The sequence below is a fragment of the Prionailurus bengalensis genome, chromosome A1 (genome assembly GCF_016509475.1).
Source record: "Prionailurus bengalensis isolate Pbe53 chromosome A1, Fcat_Pben_1.1_paternal_pri, whole genome shotgun sequence".
Lineage (NCBI taxonomy): Eukaryota > Metazoa > Chordata > Mammalia > Carnivora > Felidae > Prionailurus > Prionailurus bengalensis.
In genome coordinates this window covers 201,781,249-201,794,019 of record NC_057343.1, presented here as the reverse complement: position 1 = coordinate 201,794,019, position 12,771 = coordinate 201,781,249, and positions in this window count along the sequence as shown.

Below are 12,771 nucleotides of genomic sequence, written 5' to 3'. Positions count from 1 at the left end.
ATTACTTGTGCTTTAATTACATGTGCATTTGTTTTATTTTACCTGAAACACTATATTTCTTAAATAAATATATTTGAAATATAGATATATGAAATATATGACATATATATATTTGAAATATATGACAATAGAGGGCATAAAGTAAGCACTACAGAAGGATTTGCTATTGTAATAATAAGCACTGTAACTTTGTTGTAATTCATTATCTTTTACCAGATGGGGACCATATTTACCACTTAGTACTATCCAAGTACCTGACTGTAAACATGATAGTTATAAATTAAGCATTCTTGATCCTACACATAACAAAGAAATATAAATCATATTCTTAATGTGCTCATTATTATTCAATAATTTTATGGAATATAGCAGATTCCTGAGGGAATGTGAATACAGTGGACTTAAGGGGAGTGAGGCAGAGAAAAGGTTAAGAAATCACCTCAGATGGAAAATCATATAACATTAACTTCATGCATAATCACATGTGAGCAATGAACAGTATTAAAACCAATTTCAATTTATGGAATCAAAATCATGACTGGAGGTCATCTGTCTAATCCTTGAGAATAGCAGCTTTAAAACGAGAGATGTCTGGGTAATAAAATGCCCATTATCTGCTTCTACCCACAGGTAACCTGCTTTTACCCTTCGACCCACGAATCTGCCATGCTGAAATATCTGTGAGAGGGAACGCTTCTGAAAATGACATATTAGTGCCAGTGAATCAGCACATCCAGCAGTGAGATGTCATTTCTGTATGTCCTGCATTCAGAGGCAATGTTCCCAGAAATGGTAATCAGTAGAGTGAAGGACAGGAAGTTTTCTCATTCAATAATTTTAGGGCAAGAGATAGAAATAGAATAAGAAAGGAGAATCATGCCTTAAATATTGTAAGTCTCAAGAAATTTTTAGGAGCATCCAATTTTTTTTAATGCTTAAATTTTAAAAATATTACAAGCTCCATCTAGCAAAATATATAACTTCTATCTCTCTCATCTGGCATGAAAATCACATCTTTTATTACCAAGGAAGCATCTTAACTCTTTCCCCAAACCATTTCATTTAATAAGAAGTTTCTTAACAGCTACTCTTAGAATTGTATTCATACTTCCATAAATGTTCCATAAAATGCTCTGGGAGTTGAATCTCCCAGAGGAAAAGAATCCTATGGCAACATAGGATCAGTGATGATACTCTCTAAAACTTTTGAACCCTTGAAGCCTAGAAAGGGTCTTAATGTTGCCATTTGTTTAGTAACCTGATACCATATTGTTTGAAATAATGTCTGGAGTTTATGAGGCACAAAACTAAATAATATAAAATATCCTACAACTCTAATCTATTTCTGATTTTTCAACTTCGACACTTGTTTAACTTGATTGTTATACTTCCAGGAAAATCTTAATTTGACAGTTAGCATCTACTCCACAAAGAATTGTTTATTCAGCACATAATCATGAAGTCTCTAACAAGTCTTCAACAAGATCTGCTGTCCTAGGGGTATAGTGGGAATCATAAAATATAAGTCAATGGCCATCTACAGGTGAAGAAGGTTAGAACTAGAGTAAACACACATCCTGATTTGCTTCCTAAATCAGTTTATGTCAATAATCTTGGAGTATTTCTTATTATCATCCCATTTCATTGTGAGAAGTGCCCCATTTTAAAAGGTTAATTATAGGTGGCGCCTGGGTGGCTCAGTCAGTTAAGTGTCTGGCTCTTGGCTTTGGCTCAGGTTATGATCTCACAGTTAATGAGGTCGAGCCCTGTATTGGGCTCCACATTAACAGTGCAGAGGAGTCTGCTTGGGATTCTCTCTCTCTCCTTCTCTTTCTGTCCCTCCCCCACTCATGCTCACTTTCTCTCTCTCTCTCTCTCTCTCTCTCTCTCTCTCTCTCTCTCTCTCAATAAATAAACTTTAAAAGAAATTAAAATAAAGGGTTAATTATATGATCACTGAAAAGAGTAGAGAGTGTAGGAATTGGAGTCAGACAGACTTAAGAGTAAATAATGACTTTGCCTTTTACCTTTTTTATGACATTGGGCCTCATTCTTTATCTGGCACACAGGGATCTTACCACCTAATTTACAAGAATATTTGTGAGGATTTGTGAGGATACAATGAAGTGTTTGTAAAATTCTTTACCCTCCCATGCCTCATACCAGGTTTCTGTCACCATTGTATACACATAGGAACACTCAATCATATTTTTCAAATATTTAGAAATACAAAGCCAGCTGCATAATTTATGGAACCCAATGAAAAATAAAAACACAAGTTCTCTTGTTCAAAAAAAAACATGAAAAACTACTATTAAAGGTGCTAAAATATAAAGCCTTTTCTTTCTTCCACACACTCTTTCTCAACTTGTCATAATATATTTTGCTACAAAATAAAGTTAAAAATATTATCATGGATTTTACCATTTGTCTTTATACTGTGTGATTCCAGTTTTAACGCAAAGATAGGAACATTTAACTCATACAGAATCACCAAAATTACACAATTTGTATTCCTTAGTTGTGTTTGTGTATGCCTTTCACTGTTACTGAAACAGTGAAAAAGTTGGTAGAAAATAACTCATTGGTTTTATTTCACTTGACACATGCACATTTTATCAATGAGTAAGGAAGAACTGAAAGAAAGATGAAATGTGTGTTGCCCTTTACTTCTAAGTTATCATTTTCAACTTAAGTGTTGGCTAATATCGGGAAGTAATACAGGTAAAAAGAATGATAGGGTGCCTTGATCCTCTGGGTTTTTAGAAGGCCATTGCCTCCTTTCCATATTCAAAGCAAGTTCTGGCTTGAATAACATAAAGGGTGGTTTCTTGTCAGCACCCCCATTAACTCAGTGGAAGTGTAACACACTTAGCTTGTACTCTGAGCCTAACTGAGCTTCCACACTCCTGGGTCCTCTGGAATTCTGTGCTGCTGGTGTTGCAAATACTCTATGCAAATGACACAGCATGAAATGCAACAGACTTGTATAATGTGAGCATCTCCTCTGTTCATCTTCATATCCCATTGTTCCACTGAATTTTACTTACAAGTCTAAACACAAGTTCAACAATTGTATTATCAAAAATTTCAACACAGTGACAACATTAAACCAAGCACAAGGTCCTTTTGAATGGTGAACCCTTTCTGACATCACAGGTCACAAGCTCATGAAGGCTGCCCTATGGAAGTATAAGAAAAGCTTTCCTGAAGCTACCATAAAAACCATTGCAATAAACACAAGGCTATTAAGGGAAGGGAGAGCCTTTGAAGTAACCAAGATCACAAGAGGAATACACAATGTCAGAAAGTACTCTATAAAATTGACTCAAACCAGAAGTTTTCCAACACAAACCCAATTACACCCTTTACCATCATTGTCACTTTGTGAGTAAAAACTTTTCTGCTCCTATATATGTACATTACTCTTAGCTTTTTACTTTTTACCAAAAGATTAATTTTACTAATTATGTTATGCCTTTCCCTAAATTGGCATAGGTAGGACAAGTGCTATTATCATATTGATACTTTGAATTCTCTTACTTAATAGAAGTCAATTAAGTTCATTCATTCGCTTGAATAGATAAAAGACAAAAGGTCTGTTTTTCCAGAGATCAATTTCAATGTTCTATACATGCTAAGTTGCCCATTGAAACTGTATCCATATTGCAGTTGTGGAATTTTCCACTTATTTAGATATATCCTTCCCTGAAATAGTGAGGAAAATGCATGGATCACAATCTGATGGAGGTAAGGGGAAGGAAGGAAGGAAGGAAGGAAGGAAGGAAAACAGGTGGAAAGGTATTTTAGTGATCCGATGATCTTCTTTCCTTTACATTAGCATCTTGTAACAATAAAGTTAAGTGAAACCTAAATATTGCAGTTATAGTTTTATTGCATTATATATATATTATATATTAATTAATATATATTATATATTAATTATATATTATATTATTTATATATATTAATTATATCAATGTAATATATATAGGTACCCTTGATGCCTTCATATCCTTTCTACCTGGGGTTATATATATTTATTAGAAAAAATGAGAGTAGGATGGTTACTCTCAGTCAAGTGAAAGAAAAAATATTTATTTTAGTAATAAAATCACATTTTATTTTGAACTGAGTTTACTACAAGGAACAAGATGGTCTTATAATTTAATGTCATTAATATTATTTTATTGTAAATAAAAATTTTCAAGCACACCAAAAAACCTTAAGAAAAACTGGAAATTTTTTCAAAGTTTTGAAGGCCAAATATGCTTTAAAATAAAGCTTTTTGATATAAATTAACTATTAGAACTCTCAAGACTTTAAAAACTCAATAATAAAGAACATAATTTGGGGCATATATTGTTTATACACATTTGTATGTGGGTTTGTATTGTAAATAGAAAATAATCAATCTAGGTGTAGCTGTCTGCTTCAATGCTTCCAGCTACAACTTTACCCCATTTGAAATAAATTGCACCTTAAATTTGAAGGCAATTTTCAGTAGTTTGGTGTGCAGTACAGATTTCATCTTTGATATTTAGTAAGCCTGAGATCTTTCTAACTTGTGAAGTCTGCATGTCTGCAAACTAGGATGTCTGTGTTTGTGTTTATTACCTTTTTCATGCATGCCTTGAAATGACTAAATTACAGGTATTTTACATGTGTTTTGTGGTACAAGACAGATACAGTCCACTGGTATAATTTATCTTGAAACACCCTGTTTTACAAAATTATAGAAAAGCACTGCAATTTGCTCAATTTTTTATTTCTAAGACTATGATAAAATCTTCAAAGCCCAGAAGATGTCTTCAGATAAGAACTTAGCCATGCAATAAACAATTTTCATCAAAGCTCTGGGTTTGGGGAAATAGAGTACAATTGTGGATTTAAAATCTTGATAATGTTTCTTACTTATTATCTATTTTGTCTTTTGTATTTTGACCTAATTCAGCCACCAAAGGCATCAACTCTTATATAAGATTAGACATACACGCGCGCGCGCGCGCGCGCACACACACACACACACACACACACACACACACACAGAGCAGTCCAAATCAGATTATCTACAATCAAGGTAATTGTGGAGAACAAAATTGTTCATCTGTACTGTGCAGCTGCCTTTTGGATTTAGCGTTTGATCCCAAGTGATTGCTCAAGTTACAACTATACAAGAGTTCTTCTCTAACCCAGTGGAACTTTTTTTATTTTATATCACTTTTTAAACACTTGTTTTGATTTCTTCACTCTTCCTGGCAAAATAATATCCGAATATCCAAAAACTCAGTAGAAAACGTGTAAACCTTAAGGCATTTGAATAAAATGCAAGATAATTTGACACTGAAATAATTCTTACTAATTTTCAGTGAATACTTAAAAATGCTTCCAGTTCAGCTTTTAATGTTGTCTTTTTAATCTCTACATGGTAGGAAAAATTTTGTATTTATGTGTGATTAAATTATAGTGATTTTGAAATTTTAACATAAATGTTTGACACTTCAGTAAAGACACAGAAATATTGTAATTAGTTATAAAATGAGTTTTATATTAGTGTGGCTGAATATGTAAAAACTTATACCCACTTTTCCCCCCTTATGTTGAATCTATTTAATATTCTGAATAATCTATCAGGATATCTATTATGTATTGGTGTAGCTCAACTGGCTAAAGTTAAATTCTGCATATTAATCCATTATTTCAAGCATTTCTTAATGTAAAATGTTACCATTATTAAAGACATTTTCAATCTTTCTTCTTTAAATAGAACTATTTGAGAGATAACCTAGTCTGTAGATATTACAAAGGAGCAGTTTATAGATGTTTTCTGCTTTACTCAGATATCTTGTCCCCCATGAAGTACAGACCTTCATTAGTAAATAATCCTTGAGAAATTGATATATTTTCCAAATTTCGTTTCTGCCTTGATTTCATATATATCACATAGTATAACAATTCCTTTATATCATCTATAAGTCTTAAAATTCATAAGAAAGGCATTCATTTATTCATAATAAATTCATAATCATTATTTCATGAGGACAATACTTTCTGTTCTCCCACTTTTAGCCCTGAGTTACCTCCACCATTTGTGTTCTCTACTATGTCTGAACTTAGCCCTTGAATTGGCCTAGGGCGTGGGTTCTTAGCTGCCATAAACTATCCTCTCTCCCTCAGTGATTCCCATGCTAGCTTTTTACTTGCTTCTCTCCCAAACACTCTCCCAAATCTCTGCATTTGCGAGGACAGTAAGTTGTTCACACCATGGAAAAACCAAGGAGTACCAGGAGTAATAGCTTAATAGTGGTGATAGTATGATACCAAAACTACAGGCATTCATTTTCTCAGTAAAATTATTTCTGTTCACTTAAAAAATCAGGGCCCCCAAAATACGAACGCAATCCAACCTACAAGAGATAGAAGTCTAGACTTAGGGAAACATTATTTTAAACAGTTCAAAATTATGATCAGAATAACTAACATTTATTTTGAGCTTATTTTATGATAGGCATTGTCATGAGTATTCTGCATGTGCTATCCTTTCAAATCTTTCTAATTCTATGGCTAGGATTATTCTCATTTTTCATGTAATTAAAATAAAACTTATCCAAGTTTAGTACATTTTTCAAATATAATATAGCTAGGAATTTTTCAAGTTGGTATTTCAATATTCCAGTCCAGGGTCACCTTACTTAGAACCCATCCAATGTTTTATGTCTGAAACATAATAAAGAGTCAAAAATTACATCTCAACACACAACAAAGGAAGCCTTGAGAAACACCATTTCAGCACAACAGATGCATCTAAAAAAAGGTAGAAAACTCCAAAACTGCAAAATAAGCATAGCTTCAATATGGGGATCAACTTAGTGTGACTAGAACCTTGAACTAGATCTTCAGGAAACCAAACTTTTTGTCTCTTATCTATGCAAATGACTAAGCTAACTTGGCCTTGGTAGGTGTGAGAATTCTAAATATCAGTTAATTAATAACACTTGTGTTCCCTAATTTCAATATGGGGAATGACATAGGATAATTAGTAAAACTTTCTAAATATAAACATTCAGTCTATTGACTGGCCTCTTTTAAAACTACAGGTAAATTTGATAAGACAGCAAGGTTTCATTAGGACTAGTCAAATATTAACACCAACAAACTGTGAAATGCACACTGATCAATAACAATGTTACATACAGAAGTAAAAAAATATCAGGGGAAAAATATATGGAATGATTTCTTCCCTAAAGAATCTACTAATGTAGTAAAAAGATGATATACACATAAAAATATAATTAATAAAAATATTTGATGAACTGATCTGAATCAAGGAATCATATGACAATGGGAAAGAAATCCATAAGTGAAAGGAAGATGACTATTGAGTCCTCACGGCAATGATAGTGGGGAAGCCAAAGTGGGGGCTTTGTAAAAGAAAAAGATGTAGATAAATAAAATGAAGTGTAATTATTCTTTCTGGTTTTCTATTACTTGGAACTGAGATCTTCATAACATTAGTTTCCTCATGTTATAGACTGAATGCTTATGCCCCCTGAAAATTCATATGCTGAATAATGGCATTTAGAGGTGGGAGCTTTGAGAAGTAATTAGTTCATGAGAGTGGAGCCCCCAAGATAGGAGAGGAAAAGAATTAATCTTCCTCCCTCCTTCCTTCCCTCCCTCTCTGAGTCTCTCCCTCCCTCACTCCCTCCCTCTCTCCCTCTTTGCCATGTGAGGATGCAAAGAGAAGATGGACAGAGAGAGAGCCTTTACCAAGAACTCAACTATGCTAGCCTTTTGATCTTGGGCTACCAGACTCTAAAACTTTGAGAAATAAATGTCTGTTGTTTAAGCCACCCAGCCTGTGGTTTTGTTACAGCAATCTGAACTAAGATACTTTGTCTGCCCTCACTTAAAGAATTGAGCCTTAGTAAAGGCTAAATAGATGATGGTTTGGGTGTGAAGTATTTTACATGTAGTATCCTGCTCGCCTGTTACAAAAACATATCCAATAGTATGTACAATTATTATCTTTATTTACAGATAGCAAAACTAAAGTTCAAAGAAGTTAAATGCTGCCTATTGTCATACAGTAAACTCAAGATCTGGAATTTGAACATTGACACCAGAGTTCACATAATCTTTCATTATATTATCCTCAAATACTGAGATACTGTTTAAAGTGTGGTGTGTACAGTTAATAACAAGTGTTAGTAAGGATGCTGAGAATTTGGAACACTTGTGTACTGTTGTGTTGGGAGTCTAAAATGGTATAGTCACGGGGTGCCTGGGTGGCTCAGTCAGTTGAGTGTCTGACTTTGGCTCAGGTCATGATCTCACAGCTCGTGAGTTCAAGCCCCGTGTCAGGCTCTGTGCTGACAGCTTGGAGCCTGGAGCCTGCTTCTGATTCTGTGTCTCCCTCTCAGTACCCCTCCCCCACTTAGGCTCTTTCTCTCTCTCTCTCTCTTAGAAATAAATAAACATTAAAAAAAATTTTTTTAAACAATAAAATGGTGTAGTCACTATGAAAAACTGTATGGCACCTCCTAAAAAAATTAAAAATAGAATTTTTGTATGATGTAGCAAAATTCCATTTCTGGGTATATACCCCGAAGAACTGAAAGTAGGAACTTGAAGAGATAATTAAACACTCATGTTCACAGCACCACGTCTTAACAATAGTCAAAAGATTAAAGAAGTCCACGTGTCTATCAAAGGAAGAATGGATAAACGAAATGTGGTATATACATACAACGGAATATTATGCAGCCTTAAAAAGGAAGGCAATTCTGACACATGCTACAAAATAGATGAAACTTGAGGACATCATGCTACATAAGACACAAGAGTATAGGTACCATATGACTCCACTCATCTGCAGCACTAGCATAGTCAAAGGTATAGACACAGAGTGTAGAATGGTGGGGAAGAGAGTAATGGGGAATTATTGCTTAAGAAGTCCGGAGTTTCAGTTTTACACAATGAAAGGAGTTCTACGAAGGAACAGTGGTGATGGTAGTACAATAATGCCATCAAACAGTACACTTAAAATGCTGCATGTTATATTAGGCATACACCACTACAATTTAAAAAACAAAACAAAACAGAACAAAAAAATAAAAAAAAAACAAAACCAAAACCGAAATAAATAAAACCATCTCAGGGCACCTGAGTGACTCAGTTATTAGTTAAGCAACCGACTCTTGATTTCCCCTCATGTCATGATCTCACAGCTCATGGTTTGAGCCCCATGTCAGGTTCCACGCTGACAGCACAGAACCTTCTTGGGATTCTTTCTCTACCTCTCCCTCTGCCCCTCCCCTCCCCTCTCTCTCTCTCTCTCAAAATAAATAAACTTTAAAATAAAACTCAATTTAAACTTAAAAAAAAGTGTGGTGTGTGTGTATCTGTGTCTGTTTCTATGTTTTATGTTGGGTTAGTTGAGGAAGATACTGGGATCTTTTTAAAAAAAATAAAATGAGAAGAAAAAAAGAACCCATCTTAAATAACAGTAATTAAATTTTGCCAACCGCAACTTCTGAATAACTTGAACTTTTCATTTTTATAACACATAAGATAAGAAAGAAGTCAAAGTTAACCACATGTGTAATTTTAGTCACTTTTCTAAGAAACATGTTTGGTGCAGGCACAACACTGACATCTTTTAATTAACTAATCATGATTTTGGAACACTAGTCCATGCTGCTTTACAAATCAAACACTGAACCGAAAGGCAGGTCACAAGAACTTCGTCTAAAGATACTATAATATCCCCTTTAATTGCTGAGCTGTCTTTTCTTTTAAAGTTGTAATTCCACAATTTTGGATATCACAGTAAAGCTGACACAAAAGATAGCATCTTAACATAGTATTACTTAACAAAGATGGCTGTCATTTCTGTCACATGAAAACCCTGTCAGGAACCGCACTTCAACTTTCTGTTGCCATAGATACCACTTTTCCTCTGTGACCAAAAGTAAAAAACACAGTTCAGTGTCATGATTCAAATAAAAAGAATTGAAACCCCTTCAGAAATATCTATCAAGATTCAGGAGCAAGTCTCTTATCACCGGGATTTCAGTTACACGAAGTAAAATTCTAGAACATCAATAGTTACTTAGCCAATGAAGAAGTTGAAGAATAGAATACTAACGATGTTTCCAGGTCCAGTTTTTTTCCTTTATTAATAAAAGAATGTACCTGGGATCTCATATTCAAGTTGCAAAACTTAACCTGTACAAAGTTAATTTCCTGGTGTGATATTCATGTTAATGAAAGAGCAAACCTAACATTAAGTGTTAGTGTGGTTGTTATATCCTGAACTGTACTTAATTTTATACTGAGAATGGTAGTCAGCGATTATCTATGAATTTAAGGGCATATTAATAAATGATGCATATTTGGACACCAGAGAATTCTGAAGAGCAAAATTATCCACATTAAAATTAAAGCCCTGATGGAAATAATTATACAGCTGAAAAACACCTGTACAGAAGTAAACAACATGCTCAGGAAAAGAGTCACCTTCAGAGACTACCCTGGTCACCTAGCTATTGTGGAGTTTTGCCAAGCCTGTTATGGGAAATGTTTAACCTTCCATGGTCTCTTGTGTCTCCTGGGTATGGAGAGTGACAGGAGAAATGAGAGTCTAGGCTTGAATGCCTTTGAAATGTATAGGGATTAAAAATGAAGGTTTATTTCCCCTTTTTTTCTTATGAGTCTTATTTATGGAATCTTGAAATAATTGCAAGTTGAATAGTCCTGGTCAAAGTAAAAAAGCTAAATGATGGGACAGTAAAATAATTATTCATATAACTATTTCTCAGAAAACTATTCAGTTTTTATACAAAAAGCCAAGTGGGAAAAGACCTATTAAACTGTTATATTTAATTATATTGTATTAAGTAGTATTTTGGGGAACAGAATTCCTTCACGAGTTATTAAACCTATAATAACTGGGAGGCAACAGGCATGATAGGTAAGCCTACGGGCTTGGGGTTACATAGAACTCGCCTCTGCCACTCACTAGCATGGGATGTTGAGTAAATTAGTTAATCTCTGTAAATCCCAATTTTCTTACCACATCATGATGATAGCAATAAAAATATCTACCTCAGAGGATTACCACAATGTTTAGTAAATGATTTTATAGAAGTTCTAAACACATAAAAATCCTCATAAAATATTTTTTAAAACCCAATAATGCCGCATCGGGCTCTGGGCTGATGGCTCAGAGCCTGGAGTCTGTTTCCGATTCTGTGTCTCCCTCTCTCTCTGCCCCTCCCCCGTTCATGCTCTGTCTCTCTCTGTCCCAAAAATAAATAAACGTTGAAAAAAAAATTAAAAAAAAAACCCAATAATGTATGACATAAAAAATGCCTACATGCAGAGATGAGAAATTACGTTGTTTGATGGAAAGATTTGATTTTGTAAGGAACAGCATTTTTCCCCCAAAGCGTGTTTTCCCCAAAGTGTGTGTTCCCCCAAACAAAACACTAAGGGGATTTATTTGGGAATGGACAAAGGTCATATAGAAGAATAAATGGGATCCAATAAATACAAATAAATTTAGAAAGATAATTCTAAAGTTTTATTTTTATTTTTTTAATGTTTGTTTTTGAGAAAGAGAGAGACAGAGCGTGAGTGGGGAAGGGGCAGAGAGAGAGGGAGGCACAGAATCCGAAGCAGGCTCCAGGCTCTGAGCTGTCAGCACAGAGCCTTACATGGGGCTTAAACTCATGAACCATGAGATCATGACCTGAACCGAAGTCGAACACTCAATGACTGAGCCATCCATGCACCCTTGATTTTAAAGTTTAAAGATTTGCTAACAAAATTTTAAACTGCATGTTCATTTTTGAAGAAGTATAAGGAGGCTCAATAGAGATAAATCAGATATATAGATTCAGAAATCAGATATAGATTCCAGCATATACAGTAGTTTGGTATGACTAAAAATGTTATGTAACAAATCAGTGAAGAAATAAATGCTTACTCTCTAAATGATTTTAGAAGTATTACGCTAATTAGTTAGAGAAGAGAAGCTAGATTTTATTATATATCTTAGGTGGAAATAATGCACAAATATGCTAAAACATTAGATATAAAAGTTAAAATCATTCAAAAGATCTAGTAGAAATAACAGAATATCAATATATTTAGGAAAGGGAGATAAATTTCTAGGTGCAAACTTGTATAGACATAATTCAATATGTTAAATGTTGCATGTCTATAATTTCAAAACCAAATTCATTAGGCATATGGCAAAATGAGATACGATGTTTGCAACAAATAGTATTCTACAGATAACTTTCTTTTTTTATTTTTTATTTTTTATTTTGTTAATGTTTATTTATTTTTTGAGAGACAGAGAGACAGAGCGTGAGCTGGGGGAAGGGCAGAGAGAGAGGGAACACAGAATCCGAAGCAGGCTCTAGGCTCTGAGTTGTCAGCACAGAGCCTGATGCAGGGCTTGAACTCACGAACTGTGAGATCATGACCTGAACCTCTGTTGGACATTTAACTGACTGAGCCACCCAGGCATCCGTGTTTTTAAATTAAAAAAAAATTAATGTTACTTATTTTTGAGAGAGACACAGAGAGACAAAGATAACTTTCAAGTCAAATAAGTGAGTTACTAACTCTGCTACAGAAAAAATGCCCCAAATCATTTGACATTTTAGAACAGAAGGAATACAAATGGACACTAAACACATAAATAAAGGCTTATGTTACAAATAAGTAATGCAAGATTTTTAAAGATGCCATTAACTT